Source organism: Peromyscus eremicus, chromosome 2 (assembly GCF_949786415.1).
Source record: "Peromyscus eremicus chromosome 2, PerEre_H2_v1, whole genome shotgun sequence".
Lineage (NCBI taxonomy): Eukaryota > Metazoa > Chordata > Mammalia > Rodentia > Cricetidae > Peromyscus > Peromyscus eremicus.
Genome location: NC_081417.1, coordinates 101,382,956 through 101,394,970, shown reverse-complemented (window position 1 = coordinate 101,394,970; position 12,015 = coordinate 101,382,956). Strand labels below are relative to the sequence as shown.

Below are 12,015 nucleotides of genomic sequence, written 5' to 3'. Positions count from 1 at the left end.
TTTTAAAGAAATTAAAAAATCCATTGTGTGTGTGAGTGCGCCATAATGTACATATGTAGATCAGAGGACAATTTGCATGAGTCAGTTCTCTCCTTTCACCTTATGGGATCTAGCAATCAAACTCAGGTTTTCAGGTTTGTTGGCAAATATCTTTACCCACTGAATTGTCTAGCTGGCCCTCCGCTGAAATTTTTTTGAAGATTCCTGCCCATGCTATTAAAATACTTTAAAGATACTGTGTTGACAGTTATATAATATTTCATCAAATGGTACAATTTATATAACCACATCCATCTCTTGTAATTTATGTAATTTCATAGGATTCAATAAGTGAGAGTATAACAAACCATCTCCATGAACAAGTTTTATACAAGTTTCTGACCATGTCTTTAAAAATAGATAAATTTCTAGAAGCAGAATTACTGAACTAAAGGGAATACACTTTGGTAAGGCGCTTGAAAATTATTGCCAAATTGCATTCCATAAAGGGTGTGCTATTACATACTCCTACCAGCACTGCATGGGAGTTTCCATTTTACTAAATTCTCATGAACAAAAATAATTGTTTTTTGCTAAAACATTCAGTGATGACAATTCATGAACAATAGTGTTCTACTCTTTTCAAGTAAACCCCCACTTTTCAGAAAGCAAGGAAAATTATATTATAAAATTTTCAGAGAATTATGCAAGTAGTTAACAGGTATGGAGTCCTAGAACTAATTTTAAGTTACATGCTTATTTGATCTATCAAATGTGATATGATCATTGCATTCATTTTACAGATGAGATGATGTCTAAAGGGGATTGTCAAAGCCCCACAAATGCTAAGTGGTGGAGTAATACTGAAATAGGCCACTTAGTTTCAGGACTTACATTTATAATCACACCTTGCTCCCACTTTAGCAACATGTTGGAGCTACTGTTACAGTCTGGGAAGGAACTGACTTCGAAAAATGCAAAGTAATGAATATGACTTGGCAATACAATTAGGCATCAAAATAGTGATTGTGTTAGGTCTTAAAAATGTCAACAAAAACAAAATGGCATCTGGAAACATAATTACACACAGGCTGTTTTAGGCATAGAGATTTGGCTTCAACCCAAATTAACTGCTTTAATATACATTAAAACTAGAATTAGAAAAGGAAGGCATCCAAATTGTTGAAAAAAGGGAGAATCAACAGATATGCATGTGGTCAACAAGACCAGCAATACTCTAGGGCCAATGAAGTTGAAGTTGGTCATTGGCCAGGCTGCTGTTGTTGCCTCAATAGATGATAACACTGAATGGTTAGCTCATATGAGGAGCATCACTCATCTGATGCCATGTTGGCCAAGATGCTTTCCAAGAATGACCTAACTCTAATGATTGCTGAGAGGTAGAGTGTTGGCTATGTTGGCATGAGTATGCTGATCCATGTTTGGATAGGCAAGGGGGACCACAGTAAACTCTAAAACACAAAAAGTGTAATAACTCTATACTACAAAATCTGAATTTTACTTGAAAAACTGAACTCTGTGTAATCTCTGAGGCAATCATGTCATTTTCTATCTTTTCATTTTCATGTCTTAAACATCTATGTATGAAGATAATAATGGAAACAGTTCTGAATTAGGAGTTTTAAGATCAGAATCTTTGCTCTCTTACTTGAGTCAACCCCTTTCCCTGATTTTAGGATCTTAGTTTGGTCTCCCATCAAATGGCTTCAGGAGTATCAGCATAAAGCTCTGTTCAAATGATGGGGGCCATTACAATGCATCACCACAGAATAAGACAAAGAAAGCAGTTTGAATATATACACTTCAATAATTTAAATTTACTTTCTTCCAGAGATTTTAAATTATAACTGTATATGCAGAATTTATTAAAAATAATCCTTGGAATAGGAGATATATCATTTTGATAAAGCAAAAACAAAAACAGAGAAAATGCTTTTCTTTATATTCTTCAAATAATATCGTATAATTATCTAGCATTTAATATTGATTTATATGTCACTTATGCTCCTAAACAACTTCTTTTTCCATGTTATATTATGAAGTTGATTGTCCATTTAACTTGACAAAAATATGATATTAAAATGTGCCAGTGTTCAAGTTTGGCAAATTGGTTGTTTATTACTACTACTACTAATTAGAGATTGCTCATGCTAGGCAAGTGCTCTACTACTGAGCATATCTCTATCCTTCACAAAGTACTCACTATTGAAAGACATTGTCAAATTGTGGATAATAAATTATAATAGAAACACTTTGGCCCAGAATTTGCATATTATCTTTAACTTTTCAACATATGCCAAGTTTTATTATTCTCACTTAACAAATGAGGAAACTGAGGCTGAGAGTGTTAAGCAGGCTTAAAGCTACAGACACAGAGACGAGATCTAGAGATTTGGAACCCTGGGCTTGACTAACTCCAAAGTAGAACACAAGAAAAGAAGCAAGATGTGGGTAGGATGTGCAAGATACAAACACTAGTATGACTCTGGGATGCTAGAAAGGGAGTGGGTCTGAGTGTTAACTTCATCTTTTTGATACCATATCAATTTATCAGCTGCTTCTCAATTCTGGTAAATCTACTTCCCATAACGGAAACCTACACACACACACACACACACACACACACACACACACACACACACACACACACACAGAGGAACATCTCCAAAAGAAACACATTCATCAGTAACACACAATGTGGAAGACTTCAGTGCAGAGATGCTCATTTTTAAAACATCAAATTTATTATATTTAAATATAAATTTTTCTCTAATTAGCAAAGCAACTCTTCCACCACAAGACTTTATTACTGTGAAGTATGAATTTCTCTATCCTAGGCATTTGTCTAGACACAAAGCCTCATCTTAGAATTAAATAGTCGGTCCGTCCTCCCTCCCTCCCTCCCTCCCTCCCTCCTTCCCTCCCTCCCTCCCTCCCTTCCCTCCTCCTCTTTCCTCCCTTTTTCTCTCCCTCCTTCCTTTCTTTTTATTGAAGTTTGTTAATCTAAGACATCTGAGTGGGTTCCTTCATATTTAGGTGAATTAAAATTCACCTCTAGGATGAAAACCAACAGAAATTTTGATCTGAATAGTTTCTGAGAAATGTTACAGTCCTTCAGTAGAGCAGGATTTACAACAGCACACTCTTCTGGTGCAACCCAAAACACTTAAGAGGACTGTGCTGAGTGAGGTAAGTCCTATACCAGGTGAACTCAGAAACTGGCTCAAGTATGAAATACAAACACTGGAATACTTCACAACCCCAAAGTGACCAAACAGAAAGTCCCATACTTGTTTAGTTCAGCACCCCACTCTTAGCCAGCCACTTAACTCAAACTCAAGGCCTTCTCTCAAAGAATGGAAAACACCCCAATCACAATCTACTGTTTATAAGTTTATCAGTCTTTAATTCTCTAATAGTAAGATTAGTGTGAACTCTGGGCAACTTTTTCCTCTAACATACAAGAAACCCTCAGACTCCCCCAGTTCCTGGTATAACTGTCAGAGTTGTCAGAGTTTCGATGGTCATAGTTTAGCAACCTAAGAAGAGATGACAAACACAGGAAGAATGTCATCCCCAAAGGGGCTTATTCACACATGGGGCTCTGTGTTCAGGCCGCTTAGTCGGCTCTAGAGCCTCGGAACCTGTGGGAACCCAGTGTAAATGGACTACATGGGAACAGGTCCTCTCAGGGGACACCATGAGGTAGCCATCCACTTAGCCCTTGAAGCGACAGCCACTAGAACTTGTGGATGTGTGTAAGTTTCCCCCCAGGTGCTCATTGCCTTAATTTAGGTTCAAAGTGGATGCTGAAAACCTGGCCTGGAACGGGTGCCTGTGTGTAACAGTAGGGGACATCTGGTCTCACCACACAGGGCAGAAAGATGAGTGTGATGCCAGGCCACATTTGCACACGGTGTGGCAAGTCTCAGGGTCTAGCCTTTTCCTTTGGCTCTGTTTCATACTTGCATTTAAGAGAGTCATCCCTTCAAGCTCTATCTTTTACTCCATACTTAAATGAGTTAAAGTTATCTCTAACGTGGTTTCTGAAATATAAGGCAAAATGAATCTTGTTTATAGTACAACACGTATGGGGAGGGCTTGCTCCAAGGGCCAATTAAGTACTGTCTCTTTAAAAATGTCTTCACACATCATTGCTTACATTGCATCTCTAGTATATTCTCTGTCTCAAAATAATTGGAAATATTCTAGTATGACCATCTAGTGAATACTTTATTGATAGATTTAAATTGGCTTTAACAAACAATAAGTGAATGAATAATAGCTCTGGACTCTGATCTTTAGCTTAACTCTCTCTACCATGCACTTCCAGAATCACCTACTCCAGACATTAAAAAATTGGCTTACAAAATTCTCCTTGATCAGTAACATGTAATTTGGTAACATCTACCTATGGAAACCTAATCTTAGTGAAGGGTATTTTTAATCTTCTTAAAGATACCCTTAAGGTTGCCCCTCCCTTGTTGGAGGTCAAACTTCATTCCAAGTGACTCAAACTCAGCAAATGATGAACTACTAATATACACAGTCACTGGGGGAAAAGAAATTTAAAAAGACAGGTTGAGCAGACAGTCCAATGGTTCCAGTGCTTACTATGCAAGCCTGAGGACATGACTTCCGATGGGCAGCACTCACATACTAGTTACAGGCAGCAGAGTGAGCCTGGAAAACACTGGGAGCATAGAGACTAATGAAATGGGTCCTGGGGGCTTGCTGGCCAGCCAGGTCAGCCAAACCAGTAAACAGCAGGCACAGTGACAGTAAGAGACTTGATCTTAAAATCAGGTGGAGAACAATTAGAGGAAGACAAACCAGTGTCAGCTTCCAACCTCCACACACAAACACCTGAGCATGCACACCTATACACAGATGTACACAAACACATGCACACACCAAATGCACACATGTGCACACATGCACATACCAAAACAAACCACAAGAGGAGAAGGGAATCCCTGATTCTTTGGGACTTCAAAAGCACATAGAAAATATCTTTATCCTATGAGCATTTGGTTCAAAGATCCCTACTTCCCATGCAGAATATCTGGTTGTTTTTTTTTTTTTTTCTGGCTCTTCCATAAACGATACATCAGTTTTTCAAACAGATTAGCATTGAAGAGGACACTTTTTATCCTGATAGTTAGATATACAAATCAAACTATTATGAAAACTTAAGGAATGTAACTTTTGAAAATGCTTTGTGTTGTAACAATGCAAGGAAGTGTGCTGCCTGATGTCATCTTTCAGGAGGTGAGCTGGTTGGTAACAGACAGCCCTGGATCACACCAAGATGTCACAACCTGCCATAGGCTCCAGAGTGGCCTAATGAGCCAAAAGTATATTCCACTTTAAAGCTGCCTTTTCAAACAAAGTTTAGACTGACTGAGGGGCTGGTGGGAGCATAAATTAGGAACTAGAATTACAAGAATTAGTTACATATTTTTGTAATCTCAGTTTTATATTTCAACACTTCTGCTCTATAAAAACTTCCTGTTATGAGTACATACTGAATGCACTGCCAACTTGGAGACCCTGACTTTTGTATACAGAGAGGGAGGGAGAGAGAGAGGGAGAGGGAGGGAGGGATGGAGAAAGAGAGAGAGATTAAAAACTAATGTGGAGGATAAATTAGATAGAAATGGAAATTATGTAAGTTCAGGGAAAGCACTGTAAGTTGGCCTTCCCTGTGGCTGTGAGATCTCCTTTCAACTCCAGACAATTAAGAAAGGTTTCTGGACTTTTGGCAGATTCCTGAGGCACAGTTAGGGGAGTGTAGCCCTGCTAAATCGAAACTTCAACACAAGCAAGAATCTTCTATGCTGAAGTTTGGAGTTTGTTTTGTGAGTTTCAAATTGTTTTATTTGCTATTATGAGTGTTTGGTATGTTCTAAATCACAGCTAGAGAAATCGCTACCAAGTTGTTTCCCCAAACAAGTTTGATTTTACATATATGTCCTTCAAGTAAAGTAAAGATGTGCTACGACAAACCAGGAGGTATTCACAAACATGGGCAGGGATATAAAAGCAGGAGGTGCACGTGTGTGATCAGAAAGCAAAGAGAAAAAGAACAGCAAGGGTTGTCATATAGTAAACTATAAGTATGCTATCCACCTTGGGTGATGCCAGACAGTGCTTAGCATGCACTGCTGAGGCCATCTAAAAGAACTATATACAGTCAACACTTCTACAGCAAAAATGAGCCCCTAGACAGTGCTTCCTGGTTAAAGAGCTTTTGTATAATGTTTTATGGTTTATAATCATTTAACACATTTACTGAAGATTGAGTATAAGCTAGTAGGAAGGAAGACATTGAGAAAGATACAAAAGTCATGAAGTCTCTTGACTCTCAGCAAAGTTATTCGTTAGCTGAAGCAAACTGACATTAATCAGAATAACACATACAACAGTGGAATGCAGAGGTTAAAAATGGGTACTGTCTGGATACTAACTACAAAAGGAATTTGAAAAGGAGCAGGAAGAAATAACTTTTGTAGAGATGCTTTAGGTGGGGCATTCTGCAAAGGGTCCCGAGAAAGTGACTACAGAGAGAATTGGAGAACAAGCCCTCTCCTCCTACTCCTGCATCCCAAACTTCTATGACCCTTCTATGCAGATCAGTGAACACACCAACAATGATGAGTATCTATTATGTGTAAGGTGGGAAGACAAGATAAAATCATAGACCATACTACCAATAATCTAGACAGGATGGTGTCATGCAAGGAACTAATATGGCCAGACTCTGTGAAGAGGATACATATCACTTTGTAGTCATAGTCCAGTGTTGAGGGCTACTGTTGGAGCTGGCTTTAAGTAACATTGAGGATTCTAATTAAACACCATGGCAGGGAGGGTACTGTAGGTGTTCTGGACAAGAAGCCAGTGACCATAATTTCAAAGCACTAGAACACATTTTGTCTCTTGGTGATCTACGTGCTTGCTTTATGAGCCATGGTGCTAGCAAGATGCCTATTGTACTGTTAGCATTCTATAAGCATTTCCTGAGATCAGGGATGGAGAGAAAGAGGAAGGAAGAAAAGAAGGGAGAGAGAGAGGAAGGGAGGGAGGGAGGGAGGAAGGGAAAAATGGCTAAAGGGAGAAGGGGGGAATAGGTAGAAGGAAACACCATGAAGATAATTTCAAGCCAGGCAATACTTTTTTTTTTTTTTGGTTTTTCAAGACAGGATTTCTCTGTGTAGTTTTGGTGCCTGTCCTGGATCTTGCTTTGTAGACCAGGCTGACCTTGAACTCACAGAGATCCACCTGGCTCTGCCTCCCGAGTGTTGGGATTAAAGGCATGCACCACTGCCACCTGGCCAGGCAGAACTTTCAACATCAAATTTGTCCTAATTTTTGATCACAAAATCTTGATTAAAATCTTTCTACAACAGCTAGAGATGAAGGTTCAAAATGAACCTAAGTAGCTACCCAAGGGCATCACCTTTCCCTCTCCTTGGTGGCTGTCTGATTTTATGTATTGACACCCACTAGGGTGCCTTCATTACTCAATGCATTTGTTGCCTTTGAGAGATGGGGATAGGAGAGGTAGGGATGGGAGTTAGAGTGCTGCCTTTGGCTTGCCACCCACCTGTAGGATGGGCATTCATCCTATTTCTTTAAGATGTCTTCACATGCCCTAAGGTTTATAGATGTTCTTATATTTGCTTGGTAGCCAAAAGAGAACAACAAGAATAAAGACAAATGTGTTTTAGCAACGTGCCCAAGATCTCCATCTTCCCCATGAGAAAAATGTTCATTATGTAAAGCTCTTTCTAATGGTCTCAGCAGATAGAACATTTGAGCTGAGAATTTATGGATTATCTTGGCCAGAGAAAAAGTTCTCCAGGCTTTCCATGTCCCACAGATGTCTAGCAAAGTGGTGTCCTGGACAATCACAACAGTTACCCTTCAATCATTTCTACTGGACTGGTCAATGTAGCTCAGTTATAGAGCACTTTCCCAGCAAGGCCCTAGATGTTATATTAAGAACAACTTTGGGTTTGTGTCCCTTTATCTACCTAGCCACAAAACAGGTTGTAACAACACATCTGGAATGAAAGTGTCTCTTTCTCAGGGTCACAGATTTTGATTCTTAAAGATGAAGGGCACCTTCAACATTCTTTCAACACATATTTACTGAATTCCTATATTGTTCCAGGCAAGGAGTGCTTATCTTCAGTGAGCACATTGAACCCTGTCTAGTGTCATACAGAAAAAGACGACTGGAGCCAAGATCTGAAGTCAATTGTTTTATAACAAATAAAAGAGATCATTTGCAAAGCAGGATGAGGACTGTCTCAGAGGTAATGAAACTCTCACTTGGGAGTTCCAATCCTCTCACCTTCTTCAAGCTTTACCTAGACTGAGAGTCCACTTCCAGCCCCAAAGTGGAGACTGGCTCTGTAGCTCTCCAAGATAGCAAATGGTGTGACGATCATGCATGGATCTGCTGTCACCTAGTGTTCTGCAGTTACTTTTCCTGTCCTTAGGTAAAACATCTTTCACCCAGTGTACATTGTTATGATATTCCTATTTTTTTCTTAATATCTAAGCCCTCCTCATATATGTAACCATCCTCTATCTATAGTTACCCATCTTTCATTTATCTCAGTGACCAAAACTAAGCAAATCAGTTATATAATTCTTCCATTTTCTTTAAAATGTTTATTTTGAGAATTTTATACGTGAGTACAATGTATTTTCACCATATCTATCCTCTGTCCCTTCAAGCTCCTCCAATGTCCCCACACCTTCTCAAATTCATGTATGATTCCCCTGTAATTATTATTATGATATATATGTTCTACTGAGTCCAATTTGTATTGCTTGCATATGTGTGGGTATAGGGATGGCCACTTGGGCATGGGCAACCTATCAGGGAGCTTGTCCCTGAAGAAAATAGATTTTCACTCTCTCAATAGCCTTCAACCTCCTGTAGCTCTTCAACTAGGGGTGGAATCTTGAGGGCATCCTCTTCTATCCATGGGGGAGTGTAGAATGGTGTGGCCTTCTGTTGGTCTTATGCAAGCAACTGTATTTCTTAGAGTCTATAAAGTATTTTCCTTCATTAGCTTTTCAGCCAAGGGGAAGGCCAGTAGGATGGATGCTGAACTTAAGATGAAGAGCTAAAAATTCACATCCTCCATAAGAAGTTAAATGATATTTTTGGAGAGAAATGTCTTAGAAAATTTTTATAAACTGTACAACCCCTGAGACACTGATCCAGTCAACTACTAATAGCATTGGAAGCTTTTTTGTTCTGTTTTGAGACAGGGAGTCATGTAATCTAGGCTACCCTTGGACTAACTATGTAGTCAAGTACTATCTTGAATTCTTGATTCTCCTCTTAAGTACTGAGGTTATTAATATGCAGTACCATAACCAATGACCTAGAGGCTTAAAAAACCATTTTAATAAGCTTAATTAATGTACTGGAAGAGTATCTCCAAAATCACATGGTACATTTACTACTTGGGCACAGCTAACCTTAACTGTACAACTATCCAGAAAAGTCATCCATATGGCTCACAGAGATCGCAAGACCCATACCACGCATGATACCCTAGCATCCATGCCTTTCTCCTATATAGCAGACAGGGCCACTTTCTAGAAAATGGAGTGAAGAATTTTAGCATAAAAAGCAAGAGAATTCCTTTACTTCATTATCCCAATTTAAAGACACAGCTTCACTTTTTCTTAATTTGATATGTAGTTCTAATCCAGATACACATTAAAAAAAAATCACTAAAAGGACTTAAAAAATCCTGATGGCAGGGCTCTACCTTCATACATTTTTTTAAATTTAATTGATCTTTTTGGGGGTCCAAATATTTGTGTTTTCCAAAGCTTTCTAAGTGATTTTAAAGTACAGCTAAGGATAAGAACTACCTCCATAACAAAAGAAGGAATATAACACATGTCATATCTATAGTTACAGAAAAACCATTTAGCAAAATTCAGTATCTTTTATGATAAAACCCCCACCAAAAGTGAGGAAAAGGGGGAAATATCCTCAAGAAAAAAACTTTCAACTTGCCAGAAGCTAAAATCATACTCTGACTTTTCCTCTAGGATCAGGAATAAGGAAACAGCCCTACTCATCCACTTCCATATAAATGGTCTTAGAGTCTCAGCCAAGGCAACAGGACCAGAAAAGAAATAAAAAGCATTCAAATCATAGTGGAAGAAGAAAAATGGTCTCTGTTGGTGGCATGATCTTTCATATAGAATACTTTAAAAAATGCCACAAAAAATCTTTTACAACTAATTTAAATTTCAGTAAAATTTCAAAAAACAACAAATATGGAGTCAGTTCTGATTCTATACACAGGTAATGAACTATAGAGAAAGGTCAAGGGTCATCCTTACAACAGAATAAAAATTAGGATACAGATAAATCAGCTTAATTAAGTAGATGAGAGATTTAAAAAGTGTAAAACATTGATGAAATCAACTACAGATGAGACAAAGCAGTTCAAGAACATCCACAAGGAGAGAGTCCCGATAATGCTAAAATGAACAAAACCATTTATAGACCCAATGCAATTCCTCTCAAACTTTCAGCAGCATTTTAAAATAATAATAATAATAATAATAATAATAATAATAATAATAACAACAAGTTGAAGTCCATTTGGAACAGAAAAGAATCTGATTGGTGAAAACAGTCTTGAGAAATCACAAATCTGAAGAAGGTGCCAAACTTTTGGTTTCAAAATATTTAAAAAAAACTCTAGTAATTGAAACAGCATGAAACTAGTATAAAGCCTTATAGACCAGTCCAACAGAACAGATGGGTCATCCAGAAATAAACATGTATCTAGAGCTGATTGATCTTTGACAAGAGGGCCAAGACTACACAACGAAAAAGAGAAGTCTCTTCAACAAATGGTTTTAGAGAACCTGGATATTCACATACTCATACTAAAGGATAAAATCAGAATCATTTTATGTAATAATAAATTTGAAAAATGTATTAAAGACTTACACATGAGACCTAGAATTACATGCCCTCACCAAGATAATACAGAGGGAAAACTATATAAAACTGCTCTTAGGAATGATTTCTTGGATATGAGATCAAAAATACAGACAATGTGGGCAAAGAACAGACAAGTGGGACAAGCATGGAAGAGTGTGCCCAGCCAACAAGAAAGGTGAGGAAAGGGCAGCCAGCAGAACAGGAGGCAGCATGAGGAAACCACCCATTGGTTAATGTGGTCACTGCCCCAAATATATAAGAAGTCCTTCAACTTAGCAGAAAATAAGCAAGCAAACAAAAAAACAATTAAAAATGGGCAGTTTTTGAATAGACATTTCTCAAAAGAAAACATAAAATATCCAAAAGACGTGAAAAGACACTCAGCATCACTAGTTGTCATGTAAATTTTAAAGCAAGCTCCCTGGTGCTGAGGAGCTGTCTCAGTGGTTAAAGCATTTGTCAGAGTAGCAGCAAACATGAGGGCTGAAATTTGGATCCCCAGAACCCACATGAATGCCATTGGGCATGAGTGGCCTGTCGGGAATTCTAGCACTTGGAAAGTAGAAACAGGAGATTCCCAAAGAAAGCTGACTAGCTAGACTAGTCAGGTTGATGAGCTCTGGGCTCAGCTCAAAGACCTTGCCTCAATAAATGAGGTAGAGAGTGACCGAGGAAGACTCCCAACTTCAACCTTGAGCCTTTATATACACATGTATCCCCCCACATATATGCCTACACATATACAAATATACATACACACATGCATATACTCCACTCATATGCACATAAAAGAAAAACAAAGCTATTGTGAGGTATCATTTCATTCTTGCTAGAATGTCAGTTTTCAAAATGACAAAAGATCTATGTTTGTGGTAAAGGGGAGTACTTTATAACAAAATTTAATTTATACCAATCATACAAATTAGTGAGTTTCACTTTAACATTTTGCATTCTTATATTGTGTTTCAATTGTTTCACAACCCCATTACCTTTCCTTGCTCTTTTGACTTCTT

The 12,015-nt window shown here is 38.2% G+C and overlaps 1 protein-coding gene across 1 annotated transcript in view; it reads right to left on the bottom strand.

The window, feature by feature from the left end:
- Adamtsl1 (ADAMTS like 1) overlaps positions 1 to 12,015 on the bottom strand; it is a 359,842-nt gene that overhangs the window by 321,755 nt on the left and 26,072 nt on the right. The window lies entirely within an intron of this gene.